The sequence below is a fragment of the Micropterus dolomieu genome, linkage group LG07, assembly GCF_021292245.1.
Source record: "Micropterus dolomieu isolate WLL.071019.BEF.003 ecotype Adirondacks linkage group LG07, ASM2129224v1, whole genome shotgun sequence".
NCBI lineage: Eukaryota > Metazoa > Chordata > Actinopteri > Centrarchiformes > Centrarchidae > Micropterus > Micropterus dolomieu.
The window spans coordinates 8,327,974-8,341,001 of record NC_060156.1 but is presented as its reverse complement, the minus strand read 5'-3'; the positions used below and the strand labels follow the sequence as shown (position 1 = coordinate 8,341,001).

The following is a 13,028-nucleotide window of genomic DNA, read 5'->3' as shown; positions in this document are numbered from 1 at the left end:
ATAGAACAGAGAGGGGGGCTTGGGGAGGAGAAAAACAACAACAACAAACAAACACAAACAAAAAAACAATAAAAATAATAATAATAGTAAAAGACAACCAGCCGAACAGCAGCAATAAACAGCTGACATATTAAGACAACTAAGAGAACAATGAAAACAAGAAACAGTCACACACACTAAATAAGCAACACAACACAGCCACGAGAGCTGGTATAATAATTCATTTAAATAAGTAACTGAAAGAAAAGCATCAGGAATAGTTCTACCAGGGACAACCTAAGTTTGTTTGTGTCTGTGTGTGTCTGTGTGCGTGTGGGTGAATGTGTCTGTATGTGTGTGTGTACATGTGTGTGCGCATAAGCCTGTTAAAGAATGTAGTTGTTAGTGAGAGTGGGACGCCACGACTGTAACAGGCAGGCAAGAACCCCAGTAGCCAATAGGGGTGGGAGAAAGAAAAAGAATAAATCAAATAACAAAAAAAAAAAAAAAAAGACTCCCAGATGCACTGCGATGCAAACGCAGAAGACCCCGACCCAAATGCCAGTTGACAACGTAATGCCGACGGAACGGACCCGGAATAGACCCATTTTACTAATATCACAAAGATAAAATGAGTCCAGGAGAGAAGGTAGAAGGCAGTTTAATTCAAAAAGATAAAAAAGGTAAAGGTAAAAGAAGGTTGGTATCAAACATGCAACGCATATGAGAGTGAAGGTGGATCTTGAAATTTGAATCTTGAACTTTGAAGCTGTTGAAGAAGCAAAGAATGGAAATTAGGAGCAAGTTACAATATTTCACACATTACATTTTGAGAACCAAAGTTTATTGTGTGTAAAACTGTAACGACACAAGAGTTCTATTTCATTCTCCTTAGATTAGCAATAATAATACCAATAGAGTACTTCCTTCAATACCTTGTGTTGAAGCCATAGTAGTTGATTGGTAGCCTATTGTTATTACTGTTATTGACATGCTCATATCTGTCGCAGCTGCAGCCGGAGGCTCATGAGTAAAATCAGCTGATCGCTGCTGCGCCACAAAAGCGTTTCATTGATGCAGTGATCGATTGGCGACAAGTGATGAAACCAACCGAAAGCCTAGATTGTGGTGATAAAATTGCAACAGTGACAAACATGCCTGAGACTGCAGCCAAAGGTGAGCTGTTAAATTCATGCATGGACTTAGAAGCGGGTGCAGGCACATTAGAGGGAAAACAGCTGTCCCCTTCTTTTTCTCACAGTGTGTTACTTGCATATTTGGCTGCAAAACCATACAAATCTTTTTATCGAACAGATCGAATGAAGTGCTGGTTTGACTGGAGACTTTTCAATACTATTCAATACTGGACTTTCAGTCAATACATCACATCACTGTGTTCCGACCCACCTGTTCCTGTAACAGGAATGAGGCTTGTGCACATCTTGCCGCAGTGGACACTGTTGAGACGAGGAGAAGCACAACATAATTAATCCCCTCACTCATTGACATTACTATTTAAGTCCAATGAAGTGCTCAGTAACATTTAAACTACATCCATTAATAACAGAAGAGACCCAGGCTATTGGTTCCTTTTTATCTCAGATGTTCTACCCAGTTGACACACTTTGCAGTTGACACAAAACTTTAATAAATTAAATATACTGGATTGTCTGAGATTTAAGATAATAGTAACACAACAGAAGTAATGGAAATAGTATAACTTCTGCCTTTGTGGTGCTTTGTGGTGTCCTCTAACTCAAATTCAATCTCAGTACTGCTCCATGGAATATAGTTTATTTCTGTTGACCATTTTATGATTGTTTTTGTATACTGTATATTGTCTGCTATGTAGCAGAAGAGAGTTACAAACCACAGTTACAAACGACATTTTATTTTACAACTCTGTTGTAATTTGCCAATTAAACCTACCTTCTTCTACCTTCTGTGATAACTAATTTGATACAGGACGTTGATGCCATCAATAGTTTCAGGGACCATATACAGTATAGAAAAAGCACTGCCTCTCCAATGTTTCCATACATTCATTTTGCGGCAGCTGGCCACATTATCAAAGCCGCATATTGATTTTCATTTTTTTTGTTTTACTATTAAAATGTGTAAAGTCGTATTTGAATGCAGAGCTGCGCACAGTGCATATGTTCGCTCAGCACCTTCTCCCGCTCACTCTCAAACACACTGAACACCGCTTTACAAATCTGTTCAACACAACGCTGTCAGTGTCAGAGACCCACCTTCAAAAAGATTTCTGTATAGCTGGTAGTCATTTATTGACTGCACGCCACGCATCACAGTTTTCTATGGGAAACACTGTTCTCCAAACTTAATGTTATAGAGGATGGGTCAGGGTCTTGACATATAATAACTGTAGTGTCACTAACCTGATTTCTTCAGTTAGTGATGAGATGGGCCAGGGATCGTGAGGATGCACAGCCTCAAAACAAGCTGAAGCCATAATCTATGGATATCTTCTGATTGTTATTTTGTAGAGGTAGAAACAGACAGTAGATGGTGAGAAACACACCGCTGACGTCTACACATCGAAACGAGCATTATTTGCAAAACATAAATAAAAATACACATATGAGTCATGCAGCCGTAATAAAATTAAAAGAAAAACTACCCAATGTAAGGCAATTAACATTATATTAATTAAACAAAACTAGCTAATGAGAAAAAGATGCAGGTCACATTCAACCGATGAGTGCATGATGCTAGCAAGCATAGCATTAGCTAAGCTTTAATATCACACAATAAGGTCGGCATACGTTTCAACAACACATAGCTATGTAACAAATCAAGTTGCATTACTAGCATTTTCCAACAACATTAATACTTACCCTCACGGCATTCACTGCATGCAGTCTACCGTCGAGCAGCGCTGCTTCCCTGCTTTTTTATGTTGCGTCAACAGCAGTGCGCAATGCAGCTAAATGGAATTGGTTAATGCTTCGTCTGTATCTTAGCATGCAATTGGTTCGTCTGCTATAGTAGGCCGCAGTGTTTGCAGGTAAATTTAACAAACTTTATGTATGATGATGTGTTTAAGTATGATTTGGGGAAGATGTGCAAGAATTTTGAGTGGCAACAAACGGAATCTGATTAAGAATTAAAAAAAACTTGGGTCTTCCCTCAATAGGGATCATTATTTTCTAAAACTAAAGCAAATATAGTACATGACCTCAGCCCACCGCCTAGTCGGAATTATTTCATCTTGAACAGTTTTCTGAAGAGTGGCTATATTTCGCTATATTTCGATTGTTCATGAACATTGTTTGACACGGGACCTCGCTGGAGCGGGCTAGCGCTGTGATCAGCTGTTTGTTGTGAGGTGAAGGATTCGTCAGGTGCCATGTTCCTGATGTTGCATTTCCTTGTAATGACTCAAAATAATATTAATCTTCAACCATGCAGCCAAACCAGGATCGCTTTTTGAGTAGCCGAGATTATTATATAATATAATAATGATTATGGTTGTCATTTCATATTTCACACTGCTTTTGGGCCAAACAAGACACACATGCACAAACATACATGTATAGTGGAGGCGGTAAAAAGACAGAAGCACACATGGACAGAAATATTGAGAGAAGGAATGAAAAGCCAAGCAAGAGTCTGCCCTCACACTGTGAGTAAACATTTGCGTAGGTGTGTGACTCTGCAAGAAAGATATCAACAACACAGGGGCAAGAAAAACTTTTGACTTTATTTTAGAAGTGTGAAGTTGAGAAGGTTTAGAGACCACATAGTTTGCCATTTCACCCCAAAGTCACTGAATAAAAAGTAAACAAAGTTGCTCATAAACACATACAGAAATATGCCACAACACAACACAACTCCATGAATTGTTTCATGTAATAATTGTTTGAATATATCAGTTGGTTTTTGTGTTTAAATGAAGAGATTAATGCAACTATTTATAGTACTTCTATTAAAACAATACAATAAAAGTACTGTATGATTACATTCATGAGCAATTTAATTAAAATATTCATTGTTCCTATTTGGCAAAGCAAACTAAATGAACTGAACTGAACTACTGTATATAACCAACTAGAAAATCATCTCATAATGATTTCAATTGATATGGTGAACTGTATTAGTGCATCAAGCGGTTACAGAGCAACATTATCATTATTTTTTAATCATGTTTCTGACCTCCTGGTGATTGTCCAATATTCACTCTCCTTTTAGGCATAATTTTGATCACTACCAACTTCAGAGGGAAAATTCGAGCTCTGTAGCTGCTAAATGCACCACCATATTTACCAGCTAGTCACCATAACTGTCTGTCACCATAACTGCTGTTTGGTGGTGGTACAGTAGGTTTTTATAGCTTTTACGCTACCTGCTGCTGACTGAGATTACCCTGAGCAGCATGCAGGGGAATACATAAGCCTACACTATAATAAACGTTTGTATATTTCTCACTATCCCCCCGATGCTCTGAATAACTCACTAGACTTGTCACTAGTCGCTTTTTAGAAAAAGTCTCTGAGGGTCTGAAAAGGGTATGCAGCATACCAAACAAGTGTGAGTCAAATTAGAGGGGAGGGCATGGTCTTTCAAACTTAAATACGCATTGGACTCGTGGTAGAGAACAAGAGCTGTTAACCAGGCATGACCGTCCCTACTAAATTCTACGCCCTTGACAATATGATAATTATGGTTGATTGCACATTCTGCTGAGTTTACCAGGGTTCACATGATTTGCAAGGGTCAGATTTGCATAAAACAGTTCAGCCTCTGAGAATATGTGCGAGTAATGTGAATGGATTTCAAAGGACAGTTGTGGCGGGAAAGATGACCTCAAATTAACCTTTATCCTACAGAAACAAATGTCAGTAAGAGGGATTATAGTGTATAGAGAAGATTATGATAAAAACTTAATGCCTTCCAGTAACACTATAAAACTAAATTGATTGTTACCTTGTAATGTGGACCCATCTATCATTTACTAGAACTCATGCTGTGTTCCAGGCAACTCGGAACTTGGAAATTTCCCATGTGGGAGAAGTAGAAAAACAAAGCCAAGAAAAGTGATCAAAAGCCATAGCGAAGTGGATAGCTACACACTGCATGCTGATTAGTATTGGAGAAGATGTCGGTCTTATGGTGCTTTCAGACCAAACACGAATTTTCACCTCGCGAAGGCGATTTTAATGCGATAAACACAACTTGCTATTACTACAGCTGTATGAACCCAAAGTAAACATTTTTTTGTGATTAAATAGCAATAAACGGATCAAACTGATGCTGAAATAACTACAGTACCATGCAGTTTTGTTAAACATATGAATTAATGCTTTGTCAGGTCTGTCAGCAAGACAGCAGGACAACAACTTCTAAAATGTTTGTTTTCTGAATGGAGTTTGGATCGATCAAGGCTATGCTATGCTAACTTGGTCACAGTAAAGTACAACGATAGCTGGAATAAAGTTACATACACATTTTTTCTGAACCTCCTCGCTTTCTTTTCTCCCAGCAATGTCCAGTTTTGTCCGGTTGTTATATAAATATGAAGTAGTGCCAAACGACGCTGACAACACTGGAACCGGATGTGCACGGAATCTAGCTGCTGAGAAGCTCGAGTGAAGATAAATCAACGTTGTAATCCCAAAAACTAAAGTAAAAAGCTAATTTAATAAAAGCAGCAAACAGCTTAGTTGCGAGTAAAGTCCAGTCCGACCACGGGTGTTTATTTGTCCGGCACCGCCCCCTTCGTGTCGCTTCACGCCGCACGACAGGAAAACGCGGCTCTACGCGTCTTTGCATTGACTTTGTATGTAAACTCACTGCCCCGAACGCTCGCTTCGCTTTTGGTCTGAAAGCACCATTAGGAACGTTCTTAAAATCACAAGGTAGTCACTTTGCCCCGTAGGGTTGCTCTTTGCTTTGGTGAACTGGAGACAAGCGCTCCTCGAGTAAACGGCAGGCGCTCTATGGATAGTAACCATGGCAACGGCTTCTGTGTGCTACACAGCTGTAGCCTATTTAACTCAAGTTAAAATTATAGGATAACATTACATAACTTTACCTGATAGGCCTTCATCTAGTTTTGCGGGGATGCTCTGCCATGCGAATTCTCTCCTGTTGATTTCCTATTTAATAGGAATCCACAGAAAAGCAATATATCAAAAATATATAAAAAATTTTAATCGTTTCCCAGCACTAGTATATTTGCATGTAGTTAAATTAAAATAATACATATGTTCATATAGTAAAACCTGTATTGCATGTAAAATATGTTATATAATATGAATATCGTGGCCATCCTTTTAATCAATAATAAAGGAACTCCTGAGGGTGCAACTGTGTGTAAATTTTGCCACAGTCAGCCATGTTTTTTATTCACTTTCGGCATCAGGCACCTGGAACGCTTTGAGGTTGGAAGTCGGAATGGCAACAATCAGTGGATTCGCTTACGGAAGTGAAGTAGATCTGCAAAATCTTTCACCTAAAGTTCACATAAAGTTGAGGGAACTGTTACACACACATTTGCACCATTGACCAATAGCAAACCATCCTGACAGTGCTGACCTTTGAGGGAGAGTCTAAAATCGAGTAAACTATCCAAACTTATTATGAGCATAAAGTGCTCCACAAAAGAAGAATGGTTGGCAGACAGCAATGAGACAGGAGTTGATGGTAGAAAAATGTATCTTGAATAAACTGCCTTGTACTTATTGTTGGCATCTGAGCTAATGTGCCAGCTTGTTCCCGGCTCGCCAGACATCAATAACATCAACTAATATTTATGTTGCTAAGCTTCTCCTGCCGCCTATTTTATGAGGACACGCAGATGAACTTCTCCTACCTACCTCTACCTGGTTCTAATGACTGATGTCTCCTTTTGGAGTCACGATACTCTTATTTATGAAATGTCCGTGGATTGCCTGGTTTAAGCAAGAGTGAGAACATGAAAGAGATGTTTGAATAAACAAAAAGTAGATTTGAATTGCATCCTAAACAAATGTTTTTTTTAATATTGTGCCTTCAGATAAGTGCTTTATTGAGACAAGTATACTTATTAAGCTCTCATCACACAATAAGAATGATACAATCACAGGTGCTGATTGGGTAGGGCACACATTTAATAAAAACAGCACAAACTTCATAAATCAGTCTTCCCAGAGCCAGGATCAAGCAGTTTGTTTCAGCATTGATCGGTTGCCAGAGACCTTCTATGAGTGAGAGGTGAACTTCACAGATATGAGTTTTACTTTTTTATCAGACAAGGTGCTCTACCTCACAATTAAGTTCTTTGCTGTTGGAGTGGCTTGAATGGCAAAAATAATTTTAAGTCCATCATCTTTAAATATTAAAAAAATAAGACGAAAGTAGCAGATTTATAGCAGGGATTTACAGTAATTTTCTTATTTTTATGATGTGATCGCAGTGTGTGTAGGAGGAACTGTGTTCCTAGTTTATTTAGTAAAAACTCACACACACACACACACACACAAACCAGGTGCAAGTGCTACAGCAAATCCTTTAGACTTTGTGCTTTTTAGCACAAGAAGGACCTTTCTTACATGAATCCACCTAAAAGCAGCCACAGCAGTAGTTGGAGTGTTTTTTTGACTTCATCACGATCTGTCATATCTGCGGTCCCTCTGCCCTGTGTAGGAGGTACTTTCACTCTCTTTATATAAAAACTAACTCCAAATGTACTTGAGCTGCCTGAGAAAGATGAGAGCTTTCAGTCACACAGCTCTCATAGACGTAAGGTTGTAGAACACGAGTGAGGATATAAGAGGAGCTGCCGTACGAGGAGTTTTAACACCTGGCTGCCCTAAAAGCTTCCTAAATATACATCTATATTTGCATCATGCTAAATTTGAAGAGTGAACACTTCTACCAGAGCAAAGCTGTCATGATTGCACAGATGTAGCCTGGCCGAGGAGTTTTACTGTGTACTCTTTGCCCTTCAATTGTCTGTCAGTCTCTGCAACTCTTTTATCATTTTCTTCATATTTGCTTTAATCCGTCCTTTCTTCTGTGCCCTCTGTAGCTTCTGCAGCAGAGAGATGTGCCATGGTGAGGTGACTGTGAGGAATGTTAGGGCAAGAGAGGAGTGGTTTGAATTACACTGATGCTTTGATTAGGGCTCTGGGCAATGTTGTTACACTGAGGTGACTCTGTATGTGTGGGTGTGTAAAGTGCTTGTGAATATGTACTGCTACAATGCTCAACAGACCAGAGAGCAGCGGAAGAAGCCAGTCTTTGTAGCTATATGATAACTGTCTTTGTCTGTGTCTGTGTGTGCGGCCTCTTTTCAACATGAAAGCCAGTGAGACAGAGGGTTAGGCGGATAAAGGGGATCAGAGGATACGACTGGAATATACTGATAAAGGCACATGCCACCATTTCTTTAATGAACAGCTTGACCCCATCAGCAGAGGTCAACAGTAGCTTTGCAAATCCCCTTCTTGTCCTTTCAGCCAGTGGTACCCGCCATGTTATCTGCTCTGTCTATCTGTGTCCGGGATCCCGCAGACTTCACTTAGCTGAAGCCCAATCTGGCAACCTGCGGCTCGTAGCCCTCTGACACCTGCTCTAATCTGGCAACCTGGATTATGTTAAGTCTTCAAAGAGGAGGAGGTTCCCATGTGATCACATGAAACCACACACAAGTGAAAATGCCCACATCACACTAGCAAGAGAAAAGGAGAAAGTGTATGTAGGCCCCTTTCTCCTTTTCTCTTGCTAGTGTGATGTGGGCATTTTCACTCCTACATTATTCCATCATGTCACTTTGCCACTTTATTTTGCTTGGTTAACGCAAAGATGTTCTTGTGCTGAAAATATAGTTTCTATTAGTTCTGTCCAGGCACTGCATTTGCCAATTTTCCTATCACTTGGTGTGGTTTAAATCTGTAACGCATCTTTAGTCCCTTTAGTGTAACTGGTTAGCTCAGTTGGTAGACTACAGGACTCACAGTCAAAGGGCTCTGTGTTTGATCCTCTTCTTTTTTATCTTTTCTATAATTCTCTTCGACAAAGTTCTTATGAAGAGACTGTTTCACATGCTCACAATAAAGCATGTGCTGGACCATGTGCTGGGCCGTGTGCATTCCTGCAATTGGTCCACATCCATCAACTTATGGACTTTTCATTCACTCATCATTCCCAGGCAGAGGAAATTCCTGCACTTCTCATTCAGGAAAATCCATTTAACGTTGCACATTTCCCGATGAACCTTCTAAATATCTGTTGGGAAATGTGTGATTGGATTCCCCTGAATCTCTTCCTAACAACTTTGTTGAAAGGGATTATAAAAGACAAAAGAATTAAGCTCACAATCCTTTAATTACAAGTTCTGTCCTCTGCAAAATATTTTCTGAAATTATCCTAAAGAAACGCACCTGCCAACCCCAGTATTAAGCTATCTTTTGATATCTCAAGATCCCAAGAAATTGATCCCCTTATATCAGTAACACTATTCGTTATTTGGAGATCTCAAGATAATTATCCTGTTATCACAGGAAAACGGAGTAAAAAAGTATTTGAATGGATGCCCGCTTAGGGCTTCCATACTGTGGGACTCAGGCCAAGATGCTGACTTCTGTCACTCACCTACGCCAGTTTCATCTCCAGGAGGGAGATAGCATCTCTCATGTGGACCACAGTGGGTGTGGAGGCACAGAGCTCAGGGGGAAGGGTCTTGTCATGAGTATTGACAGTGAAGAGAAGACTCTCCTCGGAAGAGATTGTGTGACTGGGCCTCTGTTTCTGTCTCTGTTGGGGGTTTGGGCCAAGCCTCTGGGCTCTCTGCTACTGCTTGCTGCCACTCCAAGTTTCTGTTGGACATGCATGTAAATTTGATGGAAACTGTTCATGTCAGACACTTATTTGAATACACACCCGCAAAAGGAACACTTTTCACTAAAAGTAATGATGGCAATTTGTCTAGGTAGGACCTAGTAACACGTCCACCACAAAGAAATTCTAAATTAACTGTCATCACATTAACAGACGGGACACTGAAGCACAAGGGTAAATGCACAGATATTAAAAGCATGTCTGTTCCACATTCTTAAGAGTACTGTATGTGTCACTAAATTATCATCTCTGAAAACCAATTTAATTTCACAAAATACTGTGAAGTAGCTGAGGGGGTTCTTTACATGTCAGATCAGTCTAAAAAAAATGTATTATTGAATTTTTTCTTTGTTTGTTTTTTCTAGTCTGGGGGAAAATGTGCCCACCTTCATCCACGGCAACTGCAGACAGCATTATTAACTTAATATACAACATGTGAGCAAATAGGAATTTAGTCACAATGTCAAGTTTAGTCATTGCTGTGGGACTGCATATAACAGCCAGCAGAATTCTATATTCTATCTAATAAATTATGAAATATGAGAACATTTAGGGATCCACCAGGGAGAAGTGGGAGTGAGCGTCCCTCATGCACACAGTCATTAATTAAGCACTCTACAGCAAAATAGGTTTCAAAATTCATCAGTGATTCAGCCTGTAAGGTAACTCAGAGCACCTTCCTTCCTTCATATGATTATTTTACAGCTCAACAGTCTTGTCATGTTTGATTGAGGCCATTACTAAACATTTAGGTAATGGCTAAATGGCAAAGAATTTGTTTCAACTAAACTAGAGTTGGTGATTGATGGAAGAGTGGAAAGACTTTTTAGTAAGTTTATTCTGTTTCTGTCAATTTTGAATGAAGTGTGTTTAATGATGACCTGCAAGGTTAAGGTATTTATCAATGCAGGATAGCATTGCGATATAATGGCCGTTTCTGGTTAAACAAAAAGGATCTTACTTTTTAACAAAAATGTCTATCGCTGCAGGGATCCTTTCCATAATGTTGTTATACAAAAAATAACAACCTTAGCCTATCAGTGGCTAAAACAAGTACTGTAGTGGACATACTTTCACCTCTACGTACATTTCTCCTCAACAGCCTTTGTAGCAAGTGTTGCAGCTGCTGGCTAAGGTGTAGACCTCTATATTTCGGTGAATTAAGGGTTTATTTCCACCAAACCAGAGCTGGTGATTGGTGGAACAGTGGGAAGACTAACAGAAATGGTTTTGGTTAGTGTTGTGGTGTGTTTCATGATGATCCGCAAGGTAAAATTATGGTTGATCTACAGTACATTTGTTTTGGTCTGAGTTGCTGGTGTTGTAGTGCGACATATAGTGACAGCGAATGTCGCAAAAAGCTCCTTTAAAGACATAGTAAGTGATTGTAATCCAATACACATTTTGTTAAATTCAGCTAATATTTCCTCATGGGTTGCTAGCTCTCAGTTTTGTGTATTGCTCTACACATCCCTGGCTCTGTAAATGGAAAACACAGAAAGTGGTGCGGACCTTGCCACACAACATTGTTCCAGTTAATCAGCAACAGGTGGCGTTAGTTCTCGTGCACAGAAGCACTGACAGAGAGAGTTCTATACACTGGAACATTTGTACATGCTGGACTCCAGGCACTGTGAAGAAGGAGAGTTCCAAAGAGGAGAAGTTCTAAAGAGTATAAACAAATAAAGTTATATGACCAGCCAAACACGAAGGCATTTCAACGTTGGAGAAACCTCCAAGATTTGAAATTTGGGGGGTCAGAGCTTCTGTGGGAGCACTGAAAGGAGGGGTGTATTTGTTTGGCAGTTGAGTTGAAGTATCAGCAATCCTTCTGTAGAATCACTTACTCTCCCTTTAAATAGTAACAGTAATAAATAAATAATAACTTGAAATGATGGGTGTCTTTCTGTAGCAAATTGGTTAAAAATTGCTTTGAAATGGCACCAGAAGATATTTTTCCTACTATGAGATTCCAGAAATGTGTTGAATGTAAACATGTTCTTGTTTTCAGCAAAGACTAACAACTTTTGATTGTGTTTTTTTTGTGTGTGTTTTCTTCACTTTTTATTTCAGAGTAACATCCAAGCATCTATTTGGATCAGTTCTTCCATGGTCTTTTGCAGATGCTGTCATCTAATCTCTCAGCTTTTCAGACTTTCTTGGCAGTGGCTTTTTATCAGTCGTTGGCTGTCTCCCGGTCTCTCAGTGCCCAGATAAAGTCTCACAAACACACAAACACACAGGAAGAGGACGAGCGAGCTTTTGCATTAGTGGATGCAAGTGTACTTTCCTTCTATATTATTATGTTGAGAAAAAAACATATTATTCTGTCTCTATCTGCCTCCTCATTTTCTTAAGAATTTTGAATCTGTGTGTTTCTGAATCTGAATCTACATCTTCATTACTTAATCTATAAACAGTCTCTTCCAAGGCCAGACTCTTACTGCCTGCCAACATCTTTCTTCAATTGATAAGTTCAAATGATAAGTCAACCTTGCAATATTGCTTTGTTGCATTCTGTAGGATTTTTACCAGAAAGCTTTAATGTACTGTTATATGGAGCTGTTTATCTATGAAGATGCCATGGATTGTACATTTGATCGACAAATTAGCCTCTGAGATATTACTGTACGTCTTTCTCCGTCTACCCTTGGCGTCAACTTTATGTATGGCTTGCTTGTTCGCTCTCTTCCTACCAGCTTTTTTGCTGTATTGTTCCATTTATTAGCCCTCAGCAGCCTCCCATACTGCTGCAACACATCCTTATACCTAAACGACAGAATAGGTCGATTGCCAATCACCCCCGAAACAACATATAAGAATTTTCCCCAAAATTACATATATGACCATTGGAAAGTACCAATGCTAGGTGAACTGAACCTTAAAGGGTAACTTTGGTATTTTTTAACCAGAACCTTATTTCGCCATGTTTTTTGTGTTTATGTGACTAAATGGGACAACTTTTTTGGAAACTGGACAAGTTTTGAGCGAGCGTGCTGCAGTCAGCAGCAGCAAAAAATTATTGTTTTTATCAAGGGAGTCTGTTGGATTTGACAATAGCAATATAGTGACTGTTTCTTGTTTAAACAAAAAAGATCTTACTCTTTAAAAAAGGTCTCTCTCTCTGTTGCAGTCCTTTCCACAATGTTGTCAGACACTTGTAATAACAATCTGAGCCTTTCAGTGGCAAAAACAAGCACTTCAGT

At 39.3% G+C, this 13,028-nt stretch overlaps 1 protein-coding gene and 1 long non-coding RNA gene across 5 annotated transcripts in view; one reads left to right on the top strand and one right to left on the bottom strand.

Annotated features, from left to right (window-relative positions):
- Window positions 1–13,028, top strand: part of LOC123973866 (ephrin type-A receptor 6-like) — a 142,479-nt gene that overhangs the window by 108,611 nt on the left and 20,840 nt on the right. The window lies entirely within an intron of this gene.
- LOC123973868 lies at window positions 625–2,911 on the bottom strand. Its single transcript, XR_006825716.1, has 4 exons — window positions 2,838–2,911; window positions 2,379–2,468; window positions 1,387–1,436; window positions 625–748 (listed from the first exon to the last, which is right to left on the bottom strand). It is a non-coding gene; the product is annotated as an uncharacterized LOC123973868 (long non-coding RNA).